A 24,694-nucleotide genomic window follows, 5' to 3' on the forward strand; every position below is an offset into this window, starting at 1 on the left:
CACTGCAGGTATATGGGATCGGAAGGCAATTTGCAAGAAGCTGTTCTCTCCTTCCATCATGTGGGTTAGAATCAGGTCAGCAGGCTTACAGCAGGCACCTCGACTCAGTGAGTCATCTCACTGGCCCTACCTGTTTGTCCTTGAGACATGTTTACTGTGTGTTTCCGGCTGGCCTTGAGCGCACTCTGCAGCCCAGGATGACCTAACCTTGTAACAGTCCTTCTGCCTTGGTTTCCCGAGAGCTGGGATTGCAGGTGTGTGGCACCATGCCCAGTTCTAACCTACACTTTGCATATATAGGACTGCTTCAGGTCAGGAAGCACTCAGGCAGCATTCATGGATGCTAAGATGTACGGTCCTACATCGGCTCCCAGAAAGAGCACAAGTAGAATCACCCAATGCTGTAATCTAGAGATGCTCAATTCTGTTAATCAAACTCTTCAAGGACGCTGACCTTTGCAAGCAGAGGGCGTGAGGCAAGGGATGTAGCAACAGGAGGCAGCACCGGCTCCTGCAGAACTTACACTCAGGTGTTTGTAGCCCACGAAGTAAAATGGCCAGGGCCAAGTAGTGGGAGTGGGTGGGTAGGAGAGCAGGGGCGGGGGCGGGGGAGGTATAGGGAACTTTCGGGATAGCATTTGAAATGTTAATAAAGAAAATAATAATAAATAAAAAAAATGTCATTCAACCAGGGGCCTTGGAATGGAAGAAGTCACAGTAGTGGGCAAGAGTGGGGATCTGGTGTCTAACTTCCTCCAATCAAATCACAGCCCTGTCACCCTGCAGTTGTATGGCTATGCTACTTAAATGAGCACATTTCTGTTTACTGTTTTTCCTTTTGTAAACCGGGATGATAATAGTTTCTTCCTAGAGGACGTTGTCTGAAGCATTAAATAAGATGATCACTGGAAAAAAGCTTAAAGAATGAGGGTCTATAACAAGGACTAATAAATACAGTTGGCAGTTACTGTAGAGAGTCAAGGACATTGGATTCTAGTTCTTTGGCCCCCGTTGGGTGTCTTTGTGGTCTAGAAACAGACTCACGCCCCTGGAACCAAAAGCAAGAAGTGACTGCTGTGTTGCTAACATGACTGCCTGTCACAGGCACGTAGGCTTATATTACACATTGGAGGCTGGGGTGTCTGGAATTCCGAAGTTTCTCGGGGCATGTGAGCTGACCTGTGTCCCATTGAAATCCGTGGAAAGTTGCGTGAGCACAGGTCAAGGCAGACGGTTCAAAACCACAGGGAGCTGACTTGGTGAAGTCGCCTGTAACCTAGTACTTGTGAGGCAGGGGACTGCTGCAAGTTGGAGGCCACACTGGCTTACTAGTGAGGTTTGGGGTGGGTAGGCTGCATAGTGGGACTCCACCTCAAACAGCAGCAGTAGCAGCAGCAGCAGCAACAACACCCCAAACGCTAGTACCCAAAGAGCAAGCAGAAGGGGCTGTTCACACCAACCCTTTTCCTCTCGGCTTTCTGGATTTTATACACAGAGGGGTCTGGGCAAATAGCCAGTTTTATTTTCATATCACCATGGTAGATTTGAGTAGCTCTGTATTAAGACCGTGCGGCTGAAATTCAAATAGGGAACACAACCACTTCATAGAAGAAATGTCAGCTGATAAGATGATGACATTTTGTATGGAGAATTACAAAATTGGACTTCAATAATGGGCCTTTTGGGGGTGGGCAGGCTATAAATATAGGGTTATAGTATGAGATTGGCTTGTTTAAGCTTTTCTTTACACCTAAACAGAAGGAGTAGCATTTCCTTCCTCTTATAATAGTGCTTTTCCCTGGTATAAATAGTTCTTACTGTGCGTGGCCTTGCTCAGATGAAGGATGTGAGCTGCTGATTTCCATGCTAGGAACTTGCTGGTCTCGTGACTTATCTTGGGAGTTTTACATAGGAGTTCTACCATGCAGAAATCCTACTTATGACATCTACAACTAGGGGCTATGGAGGTGGCTCATTTGGTCAATGCCCCTAGACCGGGAAGTTCCTAGGTAGGCACAGGGAACTGACTTTGGATTCCTAAAACCCATGTAAAAAGCTAGGCAAGTGGTGTGTGTGTGTGTGTGTGTGTGTGTGTGTGTGTGTTTTATCCCAGAACTGGGAAGCAGACACAGGTGGATTTCTAGAACCCAGTGGCAAGTCAGTCTGGCTGAATGAAAGAGCTCCAGGTTCAGTGAGAGACCCTGTCTCAAAAATTACAGCATAGTGTGATTGCACGAATCAATATCAACTGATGATCTGCACATGCACACACATATATGAGTATGCACACCTACACGCACAGATACATACATCCACATGAGTATGTACGTACATTGTATCGACACTGCCTCCTGAACTGTAACCTTCAGAAACAAAACCCTTCAATGTGTTCCTATGGATTGTCAGTATTAATGTGCAGGAGACCCACTGATACTTTAGTGAAATTAGTGAGTTCAAATGGTGAGTTCATTCTTCAGATAACTTATCTTTTTATTTCTGTGTGTGTGTGTGTGTGTGTGTGTGTGTGTGTGTGTGTGTGCATGAAAACAGTTCCCACTAGTACATTCATAGGAAATTAATGACTTAAAAGCATTATCTCAACTAAGTTTCCCTTGCAGCCAAACTTTACATTAGCTATTAGGTGATCATAGGAGCCGAAATTCTGTTCTCTTCCAAGAAGGAGATTGTTAATTAGAACTGATTATCTAATGATCGTTGAATTGCCTTCTGGGTACCAGAAAAGATGTGTTTCTCTCAATCGCTAGGACAGAATGATTTCAGAAACACAATGCTCCCTGTCAAAGATTACTGGTACTGTGTAAGTGATAACTGCTATTGTTGAGAATGCAGTAAACTAGAAAAGAACAATAATGCTCCACTGTGATGTGCCTGCTATTACATCTTCTCAATTATTTTCATGTAAGCAATATTGTATACACATAGTAACTCTTTTGTTCATTAATTTATTTCTCTGGCAAGTTTAGGTTCAACCTAAATACTGACTAGTCTTCATTATTCAAGAACATGATACTAGTCCATCCATGTTCTAATGAAGGCCCACTTATAAAAACAATACTAATTACAGAAAGTGGATTTAACAACAAGCAAATATGGGCCGGCAATGTGGCTCAAAAGTGCCTTCAATGAAATCCCAGATCCTATGACGTAACGAGAAACAATTCCTGAAAGGTGTTCTTTGGACCTCACAGGTGTGCCATAGCATGCACACACCCTTATAATCACACACACACACACACACACACACACACACACACACACACACACACACACACACACACACCCCAATAACTAAATGCACACAAAACAAGCAAATAGGTGTAACTCACAATGTACAAATTTGAATCTTGCTCTGCCTCCCCCTTATTCTCTTGACTTCAGGCGTCCACACTGCAGTTGCTTTATTAAGAAGACCCCAGCCTCACACAATGTGCGATTGTAACCAAAGGAACCAAACACTCGCAGAGATAGGAAGACAAGGCCACTCTGTGACACTCCTGGTCCTCTGTCTTCTTCACTAATGGGGCTGGGTTATTAACCACACAGACAGATTCAGGGAAAACATTATCTAGCGCTATCAAGCTTTGGTGCAAGGGATGTTTCTAGACTGGAGATGCAGCTCAGTGGCAAAGAGTGCCTTGATACAGGAGGCCCAGGGTTTGATTCTCAGCTACCCCCCAAAAAGTAGGGGAAAGAGATAGGAAGCATCTTTTTCATTTGTTACACTAGCTTCAATAGTCAACATGTTGACCAAAGATCCCTGTTGATATTTTTCAACCTAGTTTTTATTCGATTCATAAAACAAATTATACCTATTCAGGGGAATACTGAGGTATTTATTTATTTATTTATTTATTTATTTATTATGCGTGCATGTGTGCATGCTATGGTTTGTGTGTCAGAGGACAAATTAATGGAGTCAGAGGTCTTCTTCCATCCAGTGGGCCCAGGAATTGAACTCAGGTCATAAGGATTGGTGGCAATCACCTCTACCCACTTAGCTGTCTCACTGGCCCCTTCCCCAGCTTTCTGAATATGCAGTGCGTTGTTGTCTACAACCACCCTACTATTGGATAACATGTCACAAAGTCTTATCCTTTTTTATTATTTATTTAATTAATTATTTACTTTATATCTCGATCACAGTTTCCCCTCCCTCCCCTTTCTCCTCCTGTCCTCTCCCTCCCCCCACGGTCTCCCTCCCTTTCTTCTCAGGGGAGGCCTCCCATGGATATCAACCTGCATTGGCATATCAAGTTGCAGTAGGACTTGGTGCATCTTCTCCTATTGAGGCTAGACAGGTGGCCCAGTTAGGGGAAAGGGTCCAAAGGCAGACCTCAGAGTCAGAGATAGCTCCTGCTCCAGCTGTTAGGGGTCCCACATGAAGACCAAGCTGCACACCTGTTACATGTGTGCAGAAGGCCTAAATCAGTCCCAGGCATTGGTTTAGCCTCTGTGAGCCTTTATGGGCCCAGGTTAGTTGATTCTGTAGGTTTTCTCCTGGTGTCCTTGACCTCTCTGTCTCCTTCAATCCTTCCTCCCCTTCCACATGAACCAGAAATGGCCACCTCCTGTAACCAGGTGAGGTTTCCAATGTAGGGATGGGGACAGCAACCTTGGAGATCCACCCCACAAGAGGGAGCCAAGCCCTGACACTATTAATGGTACTCTGTTGTGACTACCATAATTGTTCTCTGAGAGGCTCCACTCAGCAGGTGATAGGAACAGATGCAGAGACCCACAATTTCTTACTTTTAACTGTAACTTCACACTCCCGGCTCGACCTCTGCTGTGTCCCCTCTGTAGTGTCCCCACCCCAGCTTCTGGTAACTCCCTCTAACGTTCACCTTCTTAGGCTATTTTCCTGAGATCAGTGTTTTAAGAGTCTCCGTATGAGTGTGAGCATATTTGACTCATGCTTCTATATCTGATGTCTTCCATCTCACACAGTGACCTCCAGTGCAAGTCGCATTGCTGCAAGTGGCAGAATCTCACTCCGCTTATGAACAGAAGATTCTCAGCTGTGTCTGGAACCATGTTTTCTGTGCCATTCCTCTATTGGTGGAATTATTTGCATCAACTTAGGTCATTTCTGTCTCGGTTGTTGTGGGCAATGCTATGGTCAACCTGAGAGACATGTCACACCCTGCTGATACTCTAGGTGGCTTAGAGGAAGCTTATGTTTTGATTGTTTAATGCAAAGGGTTCTATCGGATGCTGTTCTCCCTTCTCTTAACACTGTTCCATTTTAAAAGACATCATGGCACGTTGATGCTTCTGTAAGCCGGATGCTCACTTTTACATTTTGTTTCCCTGCTCTCTCTTGCCACTCTGTGCTTTGAATAGATTTGTACTGGGGGCCCCTTTGCTGCATAAAAGATGTGCTTGCATCAGTTCAGCAAACACCATTTCCGAGTCTGTGCATAATGCAAGCTTTTGCAAATAGATTGTCGTATTTTCGCATTAAATAACACCTGCTGTCCCTGGATCTCAGCTGCATTTATCAGGGCCATTTCCGGTGCATTAGCCCTGATAGCTGTCTCAGTAACAAGGCAGCGATCGCATGATGAGCGGGAATGCAGGTGAGCCCCTTTATTAAGTGAAGAATCCCTGACTGTTGATGGTTCCAGGGCAGCCTATCATCTATATGACCTTATAACAGGTTCTTGTGTAAAAGGCTTATGTGAGTTCACGATGTTTACACACAGGAGTGACAGTATTTAGCACACCCCTCCCCCGTCAAACGTCACCAGAGTGCTTTTGAGTGGCAGGGGCATAAACAGCCATGAGTGCTTTCTAAGCCAGCCTGAGCGATGTGTAATCACAGCCATAGGAACGACGGGTTCTCGTTGGAGAGCAGAATTATTTCTGAGTCATTTCCAACAGTGTGCAGTGCCCTTTCCTGTTAGAAATCTGGTGTGTTGAGGATAGGTGCTGGCCCTGTGGAGGAGGCACACAGCCAATGGACCATGCACTCTCAGGTTCAGCAACTGAAAGGAATGATTAAATTTCGTAATCTCATTTCGTACACAGACAACAGAAACAGGGAAGATGTGCTTGGGGTCAGGCGCGGTGATGTCATTTTGCAGGCAGGGAAGGAACCAGAAACCCAACGCGTCACACGGCTAGTTACAGGCAGTGGTCCTAGAGTTCCAGAGCCAGGAGCTTTTCCCCCCCACTTACTGGTTTAGGTCTTGTTTTATGATGCATGTGTTTTAGTCTACACAGTCTCTGAAATCAGTTTTCCTGCCTCGCCTACTTGTTTACATGTCTTTCGTTTTTTTTGTTTTTGTTTTTGTTTTTTTTTAAGTCATAGTTCTCTTGTCTTATCATTGAGAGCCATTGTCAAAATTCCTGTTAATGAGACGAAATGCCCGGTACATTCCAGATTAAGACACTGGATTGGTCGGTTTAATTGTTTACTTGATACAACCCAAAAATCTCTGGGAGGAGAATTTTAATGAGTGAGTGTCTAGATCAGATTGGTTGTGTCTGTGGGATATTGTCTTGATTGTTAGTTGATAGCCAAGATGTCTTGATGTCCAAGAGTGGGCAGTACTATCCCTTGGTTTGGGGCCCTAGACCACGTAAGAGAAGAGAAAGCTAGCTGAGCACCAAGCATGCACACACTCACTCTCTCTGCTCTTGACTGTGGAAGTGACATGGCCAGATGTCTGAAAGAAGGCTAGAAATGTGTTTATGTGTGTGTGTGTGTGTGTGTGTGTGTGTGTGTGTGTGTATGGTGGCTTTTTCCAAGCTCAGTTAGAATAAGACTTGTATAAATCATTACCCTCTTTTCCTAGGAAAAGAGAACAACAAAAGTTATCTTTGTAGGATTCTAGGCAGCGAAGAGAATTTTACAGATTATCTGGGAGCCCGAAGCTTGCTAAAGGGAAAGAGTATTTTAAAAATTAAGTCAGTAGGGAGGAAAGAATACTTTTCCTTGCTAGTACAAGGTTGGGGCCACCCACTGAATGGTGTGGGGGAAGAGCCTTTGGCTTGTATATCACGACTCTTCGTCCTGTGGATAACACACCCCTCAGCTTCTTGACTTGATGAAGCAGCCTCCTCCCTGCTCTTGCTAGAGAATGAAGAAACCCATCAAAAGGAGGGAAATATCACAGTGGGAAAGTAATGGGAAAAAAACAAGACGTAGAAGGTAGAAACGGAAAGCTGGTCCCTAGAGGCTCGAGCCCATGTTGGAACAGAGCTGAATGGAACATAATCAAGGAAGTGCATCTTTAAGTTAATAATAGACTGCTTCCAAGCAGGAAGCAACTAAAACATGAGGATACCCTCCTGTCAAGAAGACAGGAGTCACAGGATCAGAAGGGCAATGGGTACATTAGTCTGTGAGATCAGACTCTCATCACTGGAGAAGTACGATGGTACCACTACCCAGTTCCACCATTTTGGCATTTTCTTGGTTCTAGGTATGCCAAGCTCATACCTAGAGGTTTTTCTCCCTCTCTGCAGCTCCGTTCGTCTCATCCACTTCCTTTGTTAGTAGAACGGCTTCTGAGATGTCAGAGAAAGGGGGCCTCCTCATTAAGTTGAGGAGAGAAGGGACATGCTCTCTTCAGCTTTCTGACAGCCTTGGGGCTTATCCCAAACATGTGGGTAAATGGTCCACTACTATGCAACAAGACACAGAGTCCTCTAATCCTATAATGCTCTTTCTTTTACACAATTTCCAGTTGACTTGGCCATTTCTGGGCTCTTTCCTCTCCAAGATGTAGCTCATTCAGTCTTGTCAGAGTTTTCTGTCACCCTTCAATTATAGTCCCTCTCTGATGACCACACTGCTGGTGTTTCTAACTTTCTACCACTGGCAAAGCTTTGACTCAGGAAGCAACAAGCAGATTATCCCAGCCTTGCCTTCCCTATATAAAAAAAGAGAAGATAATTCCTCTCCTGTTCTAGTTGATTCTTCTGACTTACCAACCCAGTCAGAACTCAATGACCAGGAGATGTGAGTTTTATTAGCCTTATAGTCATTGAGCTTGTCATGAAGCAATTATCTAAGTAAAATCCTTGCAAGCAGCTGACCCCAAAACAAAACAAGCATTGCACTGTGGTTTATTTAAAAATAAAGCAGAGGACTGGAGAGATGGCCCAGTATTTAAGATGTACTGCTCTCACAGAAGCCCTGAGTTCTGTTCCAAGCACCTGTGTAGGGTGGCTCACAACTGCCTGTAACACCAGCTCCAAAGGCTCTGCTGCTCGCTCCTGACCTTCACAGATACACTCACATACACAGTCACACATATACAGTCACGCATGCACAGTCACACATACACAGTCACACATCTACAGTCACGCATACACAGTCATGCATACATAGTCATGCATACACAGTCACACATCCACACATCCACAGTCACACATCCATACACACACAGTCACACATCCACACATACAACATACACAGTCACACATACACATACAGTCACACATCCACACATCCACAGTCATACATCCATACATCCACAGTCACACATCCACAGTCACACATCCACACATACAACATACACAGTCACACATCCACACACAGTCACATATTCACACATATACAGTCACCCATACACCCATACATAGTCACACATACACACATACACAGTCACACATACACCCATACATAGTCACACATACACACATGCACAGTCACACATACAGTCACACATACACAGTCACACAGTCACACATACACACATACAGTCACACATCCACACACCCACAGTCACACATACACACATACACAGTCACACATACATAGTCACACATACGCAGTCACACATACACCATTAAAACTAAGTCTTTTAAAAGGGAAACGAAATATTTCGAGAGTTTTGCTCCAGCATTTAAAGTAAGTCAATCAGATGATATATCTTAAACAGCCTGTGAGCATGTATGTTATCTGACTCCTTGACAAGGCCCTGGCCCTAGGTGAGCACTGAGCTGTGTGAGTCTAGGCTGGAAATTATCTTACTCTGTGTTGACAGTGGTTTCCTTTTGATTTCAGTCTGGCTTTGGTCTTATGGGAGGAAAAGCTTTGATGAGCCTTGCCTGAAGAGAAAATTACCTTGCAAGTCTAAATGTGGCTCTTGTGTGCAAATTAGGCCTCCAGGCATGGTTAGGGAAAATCTATTAGTTAATGGCTTCATGACTCATCCCCTCAACTGATTACTGGAAATTGGCGACAAATGGAATGATTTGCTACTGAGAAGGGCTGGCCCTTTACCCGTTTATTCATATGCTCTTGTCCAAGATGCTGGCAAAGCTTTGACTAGGGGAGTAAGAAGCAGATGATTCCAGCCTTGTCTTCCCTATAAAGAAAGGCTCTGCCAACAAGAAGATCATTCCTCTACTGTTCTAGTTGATTCTTTTTTAAATTTTTTTTTTTTTTTATTCTTTTGCATTGATGCTTAGTGCTGATTGTCAACTCGACAAAACCTGGGATCCCTTGGGAGATGGGCCTCTGGGCATGCTTGTGGGGATGCCATTCATGTGGTAGACCCATCTTTATTGGTGGAAACCATTTAGTCCCTGATAGAGGAATCCTGGGCTGCACACAGTGGAGAGGGTGAACCAGCAGGCATTGCTACCTCTCTGCATCTTGACTACAGAGGCAACGTGAGCAGTTCCCTCAGGCTCCAAACTCTATGTCCTACCCACCATGGTGGGCTGTAAACTGAACCCTGAACCACAACAAAGCAGTTCTCTTTTAAGCTGCTTTTGTCCGAGTGTTTTATCAGGGAAACAGGAAATGAGATGAAGACACTCACTCAATGACAGCAAATGTAACAGTTCTCATAAACGAAACAAAATGGCCTTCAATCCCACATTCCCATTTTTTTTTTCCCAGTGTCCTGTCTGCCTCCAATCTCCCACCGGCTCTCATTGTTGTTCTCTGTGCTGTGGTCTTGCCTTGCCTGTAAGAAACAAGTCCCTGGGATATAGGAATATATCTTGAGCTTCTAGAATATTTAACTGAGTCTAAAGACACTGTGTGTACTAAATAGCTTAGAGGAAAAAAGCTCTTTTCCACAAATCCTACTGGTGAGAATCTTGAGCTCCAAGTCTTTGCTTTCGCTAAGTTCTGACTTGTTTCCTTGGCAGTTACACAAGAAGAATTCGAAACAGCTCCCTAATTAAGACACGATCCCCAAAGCACTAATTGTGGATGTCCTCCTCCGAAGATCCCAGAGGCCTGGGATTTCACGTTAAGTTTTTATTTCAGCAAAAACGTCATGGCTTGTGGCCCTCCTCTTATCCACAGTTTGCCCTCACCGGTAGCTTCATTTCTAAAGCATATTTGTTGGACGAATAAAAAGTAAATGAACAAAGAGATCTTTTCCCTCCCAGATGAAGTGACTTGAGTCTTAGAAACCGGGCAACTTATCCGAAGTTCCAGAGCAAATCTTTGGAAACCTGGGTCCAGCTCTCTGCTGCTAAGGCTTGGTAGTTATTGTTCCTGCTGATATCCACAGGGAGTGATCTGTTTCAGAGAGATTTCAAAACCGAGGATAGGAGCAGTAGAGGTGGGGTTGTGGCAGGTGATAGCACGACAGGCAGGCATGCATTTGGCTCTAACTCACTGCCTTCGAGACTCTAGTCATTTAAATTCTCAACAGTATTAATTAATATGAGGGAAACGACAATTCAGAGATGCAGCGAGTAAATGTAAATGGAATTGTTTAGATGATCAGAAGTCCTCTGACACAGCTCCCTGACTGCCCTTGACGCTAAGACCACTCAGTTTCTTGCCACTGTGGAGTTGTGTGCATGAAGAGATGACATCATCATGTTCCCCTGGCCAATGGGATTTTGACTTATTTATTTTTGGGAGTAAGGTTTTACTAGATAGCACAGGCTGACTTCTAATTCATAATCCTCCTGTCCTGGCCTTCCAAGTACCAGACTCACAGGCACCATGATGGCACAATAGTATCCATTTCTAACGGATGGTTGGAACACACTTCAGATAGAAGAACAGAGTACACATACACTAAGATTGCACTGAAACAAAAATGCCTTGCTTCTATTTTGATGGTTGATCTCTATAGTGGCATATTTTAGTTGTCTATATTAGGAATTTATTTCTGGCACGGCAGCTTATACTCATTCAGATATTTTCCTTCTCTGCCTTCTGATGCTGGGAAGTGTGTCAAAAAGCTTTGTGACTAGGACAGAATCTAAAATCAATCCCAGACTGTCTGCACAGTTTATTCCTGTTTGGGGGTCAGGATAGCTGGCCAGCACAGGATAGCAAAGTCAAAATAGTCAAAAACCGGTTATTTGGGCTGTTTTAGAAGTGTCTGGAGTTATCTGATTTAAAAATACAAAAACAAAAACAAAAAAACCCACATAAGAGCCAATTCCATTTGCACTTTGAAGGGGAGTCATTATCAGCTGAGGGCTGTTTTCCATATTAAATTTCAAATGTCAGGGTCTGGAGTGGAGGTGTCTGGCTAGGAGAAGCTAGCTGCTGGTTTGCTCAGAGCAAGGCCAGGTTGTACTATCTTCTGAAGTGGGAGACAGACTCAGCACAAAGTGCAAGCGATCTCTCTCTTAGGAAGCACCCAGCATCTTCATGGTTATCCATGAAGCTCCATGAGTTCTGTGGCTGTACATTTCCACCTAACTGGTTTCTCCAGCGGGGTTAGGCTGCATCCATGACATCACCCCATACATGGTGCGACAGATCAGCATTCAGTAGCATGCATGTCATCCTCTGGGGGCTTGGTGAGCATCGCTTGGTTCGGTTCTGGGAGATCAGTCTTGGCAAAGCTGATTGAGACGAGTTTTTGTACACAGTAGGTTTATGAGAGAGTTCTTCCTTTACCAAGCCCTGTCTCAAAGCTATTTTTTTCTTACTTCTCTCCCTGACTTCTCTTCTGTTTTCCTTTTTAACCTTTATTGATTCTTTTGAGTTTCACATCATACACCCCAGTCCCACCCATCTTGCATCTCCTCATACCCTCTCTCTGCCCTTGCAACCTCCCTCCCTAAACAAAACAAACCAATAAACGACCCAAAATAGAACACAGCAAAGCATAGAAAACACCCATCATGGAAGCTGCAGTGTGTCCCAGTGTGTCCCACAGTGTGTCCCAGTGTGTCCTGCAGTGTATACCCCTCTCTCCACACATCTTCAATTGCAAATGTTCGTGGCAATGATCCGACTTCTTTTCAGTGCAATCTTTACTGAAACACCATCTAAATTTTACCTTTAAATTGTTCCCCAGAAGTAATTTAGACATAAAATATTAGTGCCACAGGTCAGAAAACTTTTGTCAGCATAAATTCATATATATAATATGAACTGCATTATCCTTGTCAACTCAGGTAAAATACCTTTGCTTCCAAGGAAATGAAGACTATGGAGTGGCATTGCTTCTCTTTCTTGGTCATCGCATGTTACTCTTATTACCTAGATTTTGATCTCGAATAACCTTACCTTGAATGGTGGGTGAACTTTGCAGGATTCGCAGGGATCCTGGCCTCTGCCTCTTTGTGTTTATTGTTCTGCTGTGGTGTTCATTGCCAGAATAATGACCTTAGTCCTATGCATTTCCCGCACCAGAAAGCTTTCTAAGCCTTTTCGCAGCTGGCTTCTTTATGGAATGGATGAACTGGTATTTAATGGTGGAGAGGAAGCCGTAGAAACGTCTGAGAAGGTTTTGACACAAACCGGTGGACCCCATGTAGACAGGTGTCTACACTCACTCTGGGAGGGCTGGGTAATGACAGGGAAGGAGCTTTGAGACTCTGCCTGGGCAAAAGCGGACGTGGACAGGTGACTTTCCTTCTCTGGGTCTTGGTTCTTATTCTTATAAAGTGAGTTCCTTAGCTTAGATGATTTGTGCCAGATGTGGGCTGTCTTAAAGGTGAAAGAAAAATAGCAAGAAAAGAAAGGAGGAGTAAGGAACACATGACCTCGGGATCTCAAATAGTCACAGATTGCGACGAGAGATCTTAGCCTATAAACTTGGATAAATTACTAGGATGATGTTGATGGGTGAGGAACTGAGCTGTGCCACCGATCTCACCGATCTCACCAGAGCTCTGGCATCTGCAGTTCTGCGTCTGATGTGGTCGGGGCACAGGCTGCTTCATCTTTCTGAAGGCTCACTCATCTAGAAAATGGGTTGTGGTCATCGATACGCAAACACAGACAGAATCACTGGAGATTAAGATGCCTTCTGTTCAGGCTATGCCTGTGTAATCCCTGTCAGTCTGAGGTGAGGAGGCAAGAGAGGACATGTGAGGTGGGAGCCGGGAAGCATGCTAGCATGCTGGTGTGCCTTTTCTTAGCACTTCTGAAGAGGATGCTCTCATGTGGGCATAGCCAGAGACTTGATCCATACCAGACTGTAGGGAAGGAATTTTTCTCCTAATAGTAAGCCACAGAAAACATAGAGTCTCTTTGGTGTTTAAAATCACTCTCCGTGTCACTGGCCTAAGCTCAGGTGATGAGTGTGGTTTCTGAACACTGGAGCAAACTTGAGGCTGACCTTGGACAACTCAGTACCTCTGAGCTTTAATAACTTATAGCTGTAAATGGAGAAAGGAGGTGGCTGAGGTGATTTCTGAAATATCGCCTAGTTCTGAGGTTAGCGTTTGACTCTGATGTCTGGCACAGACTAGACTTGGCTCCAGTGGTGCGCCTAAAACACTTATTGAAAAACTCTGTTCAAAGAATAATCTGCAGGCTACAGGAAAAGCCCCTTCCCCAACTACAGTCAAGTCTCTCTAGACTGATACGGTTCCCAGGGCTGCACCTCAGTCCTCTGTGTGCCATTGCTGTTTGCATGGCTACCATTTCTGTAGTTTGCATTTCCTCAGCAGCCCTCTTCCTTCCTCATGTATCCACCTGAGAATCTCTGGCCTCTGCAGACATTCCTCCACAGCATGTCATAGCATGCCGAGGTTCACGCTCCTCCCATTGTCAGACTGTTACTGGTGTTTGCCGGGAAGGGGTCTAAGGTTTGGGTTTCTAGCTAACTCCATGTACCATAAAGAAAAGCCATAAACCAATAAACTATAAGGAAGGCATTGTTCAGAAACATGACTTACTGTTTTGGGTCCTAAATCCAAATCTTTGATTTAGGCCTCACATCATGCTAACTTGTTAGTATTCTGACCCAACTGAGATTGTAGAAACTTTTAGAAGCTTGTTTGTTATTTTAATTTTTAAATAAAATGTCGGTTACATTTATTAGTGTGTGTGTGTGTGTGTGTGTGCGCACGCACTAGAGAGAGAGAATTCAACATATGCACTCAGGTATGTTCAAGTTCACACACATAATGCCATGTGTGTAGACTCAACTTTTAGAAGTCAGTTCTCCCCTTTCATAACGTGGGTCCCTTAACTCGAGGTGCTGTGATTGAGCCCTAAGGATGATTTTAAAACACCGATTTCTGACTCAGTTTTTTTTTAAAGGCTTCTTAATAAAGTCCTTAGGACCCTGGTAAAGCTTCTGAGTTATTTTATATCTCATACAAGGTATATTTCACCTCAGGGAGGAGACCAAGAGTAAATTCTCTCTGTATAAACTGATGACTAGGGACCAAGAGCCCCACACAGTTTAGAACACTGTTTGTCAGAGAGTGTATCTAGCACTTGCATGGAACAAGTCTTACTCTGAAGGCTTGTTTTGTGCAGTGTACTCTACTCGGTATAGTCTCTCTCCTCAGTGTCTGTGGTGGTTTGGCTAAGAACAACCCTCATAGGCTCATATATTTGAATGCTTAGTCACTGGGGAGTGGCACTATTTGAAAAAATTGAAAAAGATTAGGAGGTGTGTCCTTGTTGGAGGAAGTTTGTTGTTGGGGGTGGGCTTTGAGGTTTCAAAAACTCATGCCAGTATGTCTGTCTGTCTGTCTCTGTGTCTTTCAGTCTGTCTGTCTCTCTATCTTTCTCTTTCTGTCTCTGTCCGTCTCTCTGTCTGCCTGTCTCTCTCTCCCTCTGCCTCTCTGGATGTAGCTCTCCACTACTTCTCCAACACTATACCTGCCTGCATGTCACCATGATGATAATGGATTAGACCTCCAAAATTGTAAACCATCTGCCAGTGAAATGCTTTCTCTCACAGGAGTTGCCATGGTCATGTTGTCTCTTCACAGCAATAAAATAGTGACGAAGACAGTGTCCATGAAAATGAAAAATGCTTGCTAGTGAGGAGACATTGCCCAGGCTGAAAACTGTTGGCTTTAGAAAAACTCAGAATGCCTCCCACATAAACACAACTCTCTGGACTCGAGAGTTCCATCTAAGATGTTCTCAACTCTAATGGCATTGATTTAATTGATGATCCCAGTTCAAGGATCATTGAAAAAGATAGAGAACACACCTTTTCCTTTATAAAGATTCTGTAGTCTACAAGGAGCTCTAACAGCTGTTCTCATTGGCCTTTTTGTAAGATGAGAGGGCAGATTCTATGATGTGTGTGTGTGTGTGTGTGTGTATGTGTGGTTTGTGTGTATGTGTGTTTGTGTGTGTGAGTGTGTGGGTTTGTGTGTGTGTGTGGGTGTTTGTGTTTGTGTGTGTAGGTCAAAGATCAAACCCAAGGTGTTTCCTCAGTCCCTCTTGACCCTGTTTTCTCAGATAGTCTCTGGTTTTCATCTGACTTGATGATTTGGCTGGGCTGGCTGGTTAGTGAGCTCCAGGGCTCAGTCTGCATGTCTCTGACTCCCCAGCACTGGGGTGACAAGGGCATGTCACCACCCTCTACTTACTCAAGGCCTCACGCTTGCCGGGCAAACACCTTCACGACTGAACCATTTCCCCAGAAGATAAAGAAGCAAAGCTCTTGTAGAAGTTAAGTGATACCTGCTCAAATTTTGTAGCCAGTACACTCTGGAGTTGGGAAGGGAACCAGATCTTCAGACTCACAGAGCATTTCACATCCCAAATTAACAGAGAGAAAGAAAGTAAAAATCCAGTCCTTCCACTTTCTACTTTGGTAAAAGTTTAGTGGAAGGATCTAAAGCTGCTGCCTAAATGAGTTGTCATGAGTAATGGAAAGATGCATGATGTTTAGTGGGCGGAGAGAAAGGAGCCTGTGCCTTACTTCTGCCTTTGCCACTAACTTGAATGACTAAGCTTAGCTTAGATCTCTGTGGGTATAAGACAGCTAGATTATATGGTGGTTACAAAATAGCAGTATAACAGTAATTTGTTAGAGACTAAATCTCTGATAAACAATCAGTGCAGACAAATTAGGAAGACCATTTTATCTGAACAATGTTCAACACCCCAGCCCAGTTGGTTTTTTTTTTTTTTTACTTACTGATAAAACAGAATAAACAACGGGGAAAAACTTTTCAGACAATGAAAGGGTGTGGAGATCAGCCTGCTCATTTGTTAGTTGGTTTACTGGGTAGGAATACTTTGCCTTTGACAAAATAAAAATAATTTGCCTGGGAGGCAGAGGCAGGCAGATTTCTGAGATCGAGGCCAGCCTGGTCTACAAAGTGAGTTCCAGGACAGCCAGGACTGCACAGAGAAACCCTGTCTCGAAAAACCAAAATAAATAAATAAATAAATAAATTAATAAATAAATAAAATTAAAAATAATAATTTGCCTTTGAATCAATTAATTCTAAGCAAAATACTTTGCCTTTGAATCAATTAATTCTAAGCATTTGTTTATTGATGAGCTGGACTAGAATGATTTCTCCCCCCACCCCTTTTCTCTCCCTCCATTTATCCCCAGTGAACACCCTTAAAGGCAGACCTGGTTATTCTGGGATAAGGATACCCGTCTGCAAGCCATCAGACCCGAGGGCTCTCTGGTAATTAATGTACTTGCCTTCATGCTACATTGTGCTTCTTCTAAATTCATAACAATAGCAATTTCTGTCACTACCATGAAAGCTGACCAAATGCTGTCAAGGAAATGACAAGTTAAAGTGGAAAATGACAGAAAAGTAGAAAAAGACACACAACTCAATCTAAGCTTAGTGCTCATGGAGCTGCCTCCGCACAATAAAATCCAAGACGCAGCGGCTGACATATCCCCTGTCCTTTGATGGTGTCAGCATGACATAACTCTTAGGAGCAGAATTTCTTGGCTAGTATTACCTTTTGTGACTCACTGAGGCACCGGGAATATCAGAGTAAAATGTGGTGTTCTATGTGTGTGTCCCGTTCTATTTGTTAAAAGCTTGTATCATGATAACATCCATTTTTGTTATGCCCCTCCCTCTCTCTGATGATGCACGCATGTGCGTGTGTGTATGAGGGTGCACACATGGGTAGAGGTCAGGTTGATGTGGTGTATCTTTCTCTCTTGCTCTCTACTGAACTTGGAATTCACTGATCAGTCAGATTCACTCGTCAACAAGCTCTGGGGATCTCTCTTTATCCTTCTCCCCAAGCTCTGGGGTGGCAGGCAAAGGCCACCATGCTGGCAGGCAAAGGCCACCATGCTTGGCTTCCATATGGGTTCTCAGGATCCAGATTCTGTCTTTCGTGCTTGCATAGCAAATACTTTATTTATTCACTGAGGCTTCTCTTTGGCTTCGGGAATATTCATTTCTTCTTTTAAAGTGATTTTATTTTATGCATATGAATGTTTTCCCTACCTGTATGTCCATGTACCGTGTGTGTGCCTGCAGAGGTCAAAAAAGGCAGTGGCATTCCTTGGAACTAGAGTTAAGGATGGTTGTGAGCCACCAATTTGTGCTGTGAACAAGACTTAGGTCCTTGCCAAGATCAAGTGCCCTTAACCACAGAGCCATCTCTGTAGCCCCAAATACTCATTTCTTGAGAGTGGGTTGGCTAGCTGAGTGTATGGCCAGTAAGCATATAAATATCCCTGAATTCAGCAAATACTCTTTGTGAGTGCCCCTGTGCCAGGCCATAAGATTTCCAGCACCCTTGCCATCATGTTTCTGCGCCAGGATGAGACCACTTTCAATTACACTATTGACTAATTGGATGGTTGGATGCTCTGTAGACCAGTGCCAGAACTAAATGATCAATTCTCTGTTCCTTCAATATAAAGTCAGAGAATCCCATTAATTAACAAACACGAAATACTGAGCTCCTTTCAGCTCAGGGTAACAGCATTTGTGCTTTTTGGAAAATCTAGGCCCATCCACAGAACAAACAATTTGTACTATGTACAAATAATTGACTTTCACCTGAAGATGCTGATTATTTAAACTGAGATGATTTACTAGGTCAGGGTCATCCACCTTTCAGAATATAATCTTTCCTTTAGTAATGCAAATTCATATAAGGGAGGCCTGAGGATGACATGCTTGGCTGCCACCCAAGAGTGTCTGATCTGCCTCCCCGGTAGTGCATCTTGCAAGTCACCACCCATCTCTCCCTGTCACGCTGAAATGGCTGAGAAAGAAAATGCCTTGCCAGAGAGTCTGATTCCTCTTAGGCAATCGAGTTTTGATTTCTTAGGGGCTCTGCTGACAGACAGAGCAGCGTAAGGACTTCCCCAAGACTTCAAGATGAACAACAGCTGCAACAAATAAAACCAAGAGTTAAACTCGGGAGGAGTAGGGTATTGGATAGATCTCTGAGAAGCGATGAGGGGAAGAGTGTGGGGAGGGTGGTAAATATGATCAAGTACGTACGTGGCATGCATAGGTGAAATTCTCAAAGAATTAGTATCCTATGTTTTTAACAAAAGCACTCATCTGCCAGAGGAATTTCATTTGCAGGGTTATCTTGTACAGCATCTGAGCCCTGTATTGGCCTAGTGTTAAAAGAGGAGAATGGCTAAGAAACAAATGTGCAACAAGCCATGGCTGCACAGGAAAGCACTCCTACTTGAGGCATGAATAGCATCAAACAAGGTACAGGGATAGACTCCAGGCTTGGGAGTCCACGCTGCAAATGCTCCTACTTAATGCAGAGCAGCCTCAAGAATTCAGTTGAAGTAATAGATCTGTATCTTTCTTTTGGCTTAATCAATGCATGAGATAGGGTTATTTTTTTTCACACTTACTTATGAGATGGGTTGACACTCATTACATTAGTAATAAGACATTTCTTTTAAATTAATCCCTCTCACAGTCTGCACTGAGAAAAACCCAGAATACACTTTTTTTATTTCTGAATCTCTAATATCACAGCAGTTTTCTTTTGAGACACTAAGACCCTTTAGTTAATGACTTTTTTTTTTCTGAGAGGGAAATGTTCAGGTTCAAATAAACTAAACTATAAACGGTGCACAGTTTCTATTAATAGACCCTAACCAATGAGAAAATTTAACAATCAAAAATTTGAATTCAACGTGAAAATGAAAATACAGGCAAAATGTATTCTTATGAAAGATTTAAAATTCATGCAGAAGCCATTCCACCTGGACTACCTGTTTGGGCATAGGCTATATTATATCTGTAAGTAATGATCAACAATTGTGTTCAACCACACTCCTTAAAAGTTATTTCATCTAGCTGTCCTTCAGTCTTCCCACACTGTCTGGGGCAGCTATGGAAATCCCATGTATGTTTTACAGATGAGAAGGGAGTCTAGGTGGGGTGTATAATGGCACCAACTGGCACACATACTCCTGGTTCAAGCCATCTATTTCTCCCCTGCTTATCACAGTGTGCTTACTAAGATAAGACAGACACTCACTACTATGTGTATTTGAACTCTGGACAAGAGTAAGGTTACCTCTAGGTTGGAAGCCAGGAAACCAAACCAAACCAAACCAAACCAAACCAAACCACTACCCCATTTATAGAGTTTATAGGAAGCTGATTCCTGAGGCTATCAGCTCCTCAAAGCTGATATGGAGCTCCTTGCTGGCTGAACTACCCTGCCCATATATGGGGCTAGAGATACAGTAGGCACAATATTCTTTTCTCCTTTCTGGGCAGAAACTTCAAAGAGAGTCTTGAATCCTTAATTTGTCTCAATGCCTAGTTCTTCGTTGCTGTGAGTTTTTTTTTTTTTTGCACTTTCTAAAGTGGCATTGTCTAACAGATCTGACAAGATAATCACTTGTCACCTATGGTTATTGAGCACTTGAAATATGAGATACTGATGTCTAAACATTTTAGTTACAGTTTGACTTTAAATGGGTCTATGTAGCTCTTGACTACCGTACTGGACAGAGAGGTTCCATATGGTTTAAGATAATGGTTAATAGGGCCCAGAACACCCCATCAGTAGCATCTTTAGGCTACTGATGTGGGGTTATTTAATGTGAACTTAGTATGAGTTATGCCTTAACTGGGCATTAAGGAGGGAGGGGCTGAAGCAAATTGTTGGCAATAACAACAAGAAGACATCTGGGGATCTCTGAGGAAGGACTAACACATGGAAGATGGAAGATCCATTTGCATTTCAGTGCCATTTGGATTGAATTTGAATTTCGAAACTGAGATTTGGAGCAAGACAGCACCATCAATTCAGTGTAAAAATGTCTACTCACCAGGGTTACAGGAATCCAAAGAATGAAGATGTGATTTTACTATAGGCTGTTAAAAGAATCAAGGAGAAGTGAATGAGCTGTCAGAGTTTTCTAGGATGGCTGGCCATCTCAGGACAGTCTCTGATGAAGCTCTGTACTTGAGAGAATTGGGGAGACCCCAAGAAATGCTAGATGAAAGGACTTAGCATCATGACTAACCCGTGGAGAGCATTTTACAAATGCTGGCACTATTTAGTGATTTGTATTTCTTCCTCGATTATTTTAGAGCCTTCTTCCAAGTCCATCTGAAGCATGGAGAACTGCTTAGCATATCAGTTTGGGGGAAATTGTGTCATTGGACTGAGTCAGAGAAAGTATAGGAAACAAGAGCATGATGGAGAGAGCCAGAGCATCATCCCCGTTTGTGAACTGCTTCATGGGAAACATCACTGAGGATTGGTTATGTGTTTCAGGGACACTGAGGTAGATGGTACTGGAGTGGAATCAGAAGAGGGAAAAGGTGGGAGAAATAGCTAAGGGGACTGGCTATCTGCATGGTAGACATTTGTGCTTTATCGTGATACTGATTATCTGTGAAAGGTGACCAAAAAGGCATTGTGGGTAAATAGTTCAGGCCCCGTGGGTGAGTGAGAAGGGTGCTGGCTCTGGAATGCATTTGCAGGATTAAGATATAACTTTAATTAAGTGACTGGGAAGAATGGGAGCCCCGAGTTCCCACAGTCTGCTTTCTGTTAAACAATGCTGCCGAACACATGTTCACCACCATCACAACAGCACGGATCTAAAAATGAAGGCATATCTGGGTTTCCAGGCCCCACTGTCTCACTCTTCTCATCCTTGTCCTTCCAGGAAAGCCTGCTGGTTTAGCTTCCAACCTGTTTCTGTAAAACTGGCGCTCAAGTCGTGTGAACAGTTGTGGCAAGCACAAGACAGTTGGCAGGGTGGGGGTGAGTGACAGTGGGTGGGTGAGCAGATTAAAGAAGAAGTGACTAGAGAGATAACGGAGTGTGTGAAGGAGAACACAGCCCTTCTTTGTCAGTTACTATATCCCTGCTCCTCATCACAGCTGCTGAAAGTTACATACATGAGCAAGAGCATATAAGTGGTTTGGACAGGGGAGCTGAGCAGAATACAGTGTGAATGCAACCTCTGGATTCAAGATCCCTAACTGTAGGTTTTCCATCTGTGTTGGATGGTTAAGCATTGGTGTGAAGTTTAAATGAGACGGCATTGTCTAGCAGAGTATAGATGCTCAGTAAATAGTCTCCCCCCCATTCCCATTGCCTCACCCCATTCTTCATCCTACCCATGGAACACTAAAGAAACAAACCTACACTGTATTAAAATTTGTGTTTGGAGGATGAGAAAAACACGCAGTGGTGACAGAAGCGTACAGAGAAGAGTCATAACCCAAGACAAGCACGAATCCATCTCCCTTTTAATTAATCCACTTATTTTTCTATAGCTTTACAGTTCTCTTGTTCCTAAAAGCTACAGAAATGTTTATCAGGACAGCATCCCTAACTGCTTTTTCAACACTTTATGAACCGGAAGACACGGAATAGGCAGAACGAAGGGCATCATCCAAGCCACATCCTGGAATGACAGAGCCCCCTTGTTTTTCTACCCAGACATGCTGGGAAAATCCAACGAAAGTCTGGGAAAGCAGAGAACTGGGAAAGCAAAGGATCCTCGCTTGTTTTCTTGGTAAACACGAGACAATGCCCTTTAGGTGTTAGATCTCAACTGCAGGGAAAGCTGGCCAGCCAGTACGGATCCCACCAGTCCCCAGGTATTTACCGCGCAGCAGACAACTTTCAGCACCCCGGACAGCGACACGACAGCCTATCTCTAGCCGGCTCATCCATCTGGGCTCTCCTGCTCTCTCAGGGACTCCGGAGGCAGATTATCCCTGTAACCCTTGGTTACTCTGGCCAGTTACTGCTTCTGCCACGCAGGCGAGCATCCTTTGAGCCTCTCAACTCAAGCTCTCAATGAACCGAGTTTCGCACACGTAGCGGAATCACGATCAAGAAGAGACAGCCTGTGCTGCTTCCACCTTCCCTCATCTTTCTTCTGTCAGTCATTTGACAGTTCTACCTTACTGTTCTATCCTGATGTAAAATGCACACTTGGCGGGGGAGGAGGGGTGACTCAGTGGAGACAGGAGGCTTCGGGCCACGCCACCCTACTCTGGTCCTCAGAATTTGTGGGAAACTGAAATGTGCTTTGGGGCTGGGAAAAAGGCCCCAAAGAGGCGAAGCAGTGCGGGCGAGAGTCCTCTGAGAGCCGCGGACTCCTGGCAGAAACCTACCGGGATACCTCTCCCGTCACATCCTCCTCACCACACGGTCTCCCGCTTGGCCGGGGACAGATGGTCCTCGTGGTGCACCAGCCTAGTCGGGGCTCCACTGGAGTCCCTTTGAAGAGTTTTTTGCTCTGGTAAAAGGACAGATTCATGTCCCCGCCTTTCTCTGGGACTGCGGCTCGGAAAACACCTCTCCTGTTTTCCAAGGGCTCAATCCCAGGCCGAAAGCCCAGTTGCCCCTGTCAAGTGCGTGGATAGGCTTGGAGGACAGGATGGGCCCCGCGACTGCGGAGACCCGGGAGGCCCACACTGTTCCCAGCATCTTAGCCTCTCGCTCCCGCCGCGGCGGAGGCTGCGCCAGCCCGCGCTCTGCCTGCCGGCTCCCGCGAGTCCCCTCATCGCGGATGCTACCGGGGGACCCATTCCTAGCGGGAGCCCGCGCGACCCTGACCTCGCTCCTTGGTTTTTCCAGAGATCCCCTTCCCGTAGGTTGCCCTCAACCTCCGCGCCATGTTCCCGCTTCCTCCCTGCGGGTGTCTGGGGCTCCCTGGTTCATCTTAGTCGCCGGGGTCCAGCTGGGAAGCCCCGGGGCCGCGCTGGGGGCATAGACTGTGGTGAAAGGGGGCATCCACTCACCAGAGGGGCTGGAGGTGATGGCCTGGACTGGATGCTAATGTCCGGCGGTCTGCGCTTACAGCTGAGATGGGGGCGGTGGTAGTGATAAAGGAAGGCAGGAGGCAGCGGACGCTGCTGAATCGCTCCTCAATTATTCAGATCGAAACCCCTCCGCACCCCTCCCGCGCCTGCCAGTCTGCTCTCCAGCTTGACTATCTCCGCCTCCTTGTCATCACGTGGCTAACCCAGCCCTTTCCATTACCGAGTCCTAGCACCGCTCCCGCCCCCCACCCCTCCACCCCCGGGTCTGTCACTCACTACACCTCACCCGCCTTCCAGGTGCGGCCTCCAGCCTCCTGGCGCTTGGAGCAGAGGAGCCCGGGCAGTTCTATGCTCTGGGAAAGCAGGGTCGGGTAGGACTCTGCAGTGTCGCTGTACTGTTTGGGCTGCCTTCTGCCAACAGCTCCACCTCTCCTGGATTCAGTTACCCAGCCAGGCCTGCTTCCTGCTCTCTGGAAGCTTCCCCCTACCTCCTTGAGGAGGCCTTGGAACTCTTTAACTTTTTTCCCTCCACCTCTATGTTACTGAAAACAAGGGATGGGGAGGTTAATCTCTCTCTCAGCTCTCAAAGAAGACAAGAACAAAAGCTCAAATAGATCAAGCTTATTTTAGAGTCCACAACATTTCATGGATTTGGGGTTTCTGAAGATCTAAAAGGATTTTCAGTCTATGACCTTGTAGCATTTAACGTCTTGCTTTTTCTTCCCTTGTCTGTGAAATGAACATCTCCTAGGACTGTAGAGTTGACATGCTCTTGAAGTTGCCTAACTCAGTGCTAGACACACGTAGAGATGAGTGAGTGAGAGTCTTTCTCTTGCCACTATTAAAATAGTAATAAATTTCAGAAAACAAGAAGCATGTTATGTGTGTGTTAGTGGAATGGAGATATATTTTAGAATAGGGAGGGAGTCTTCCACGAGGTCAGGTTAGAGAGTTATTCAGGCTAAGTGGACAGAAGAGAGACATACAGCTTCTATTCTACACTGGTCCACAAAGGTGACTGTCCTAGAAACTTCTCTATCTCAAAACGATTTAGACTAGCTAGGTGTGGTGGCATGCACATTTAATCCCAGCATTTGGGAGACAGAGGCAGAAGGATTTCTGTGAATTCAAAGCCAGCCTGGTCTACATAGCAGGTTCCAGATCAGCTAGGGCTACATTGTAAGATCTATCACAAACAAACAAGATAGAGACTAGATATAGCTCACCTGACCTCGTTAAGTGAATCAATTATTTAACATACATTGAGTAGACTGGTTTGAAGCAAGGTGCCTTCATA

At 44.6% G+C, this 24,694-nt stretch overlaps 1 protein-coding gene across 1 annotated transcript in view; it reads right to left on the reverse strand.

The window, feature by feature from the left end:
• Slc7a14 (solute carrier family 7 member 14) overlaps positions 1–23,531 on the reverse strand; it is a 106,931-nt gene extending 83,400 nt beyond the window's left edge. Inside the window, exon 1 of the mRNA XM_021196557.2 lies at positions 23,377–23,531. The gene's annotated coding sequence lies outside the window, so the exon portion shown is untranslated. The remainder of the gene's footprint in view (positions 1–23,376) is intronic.
• Between the last annotated feature and the right edge of the window lie 1,163 nt (positions 23,532–24,694).

Source organism: Mus pahari, chromosome 4 (assembly GCF_900095145.1).
Source record: "Mus pahari chromosome 4, PAHARI_EIJ_v1.1, whole genome shotgun sequence".
Lineage (NCBI taxonomy): Eukaryota > Metazoa > Chordata > Mammalia > Rodentia > Muridae > Mus > Mus pahari.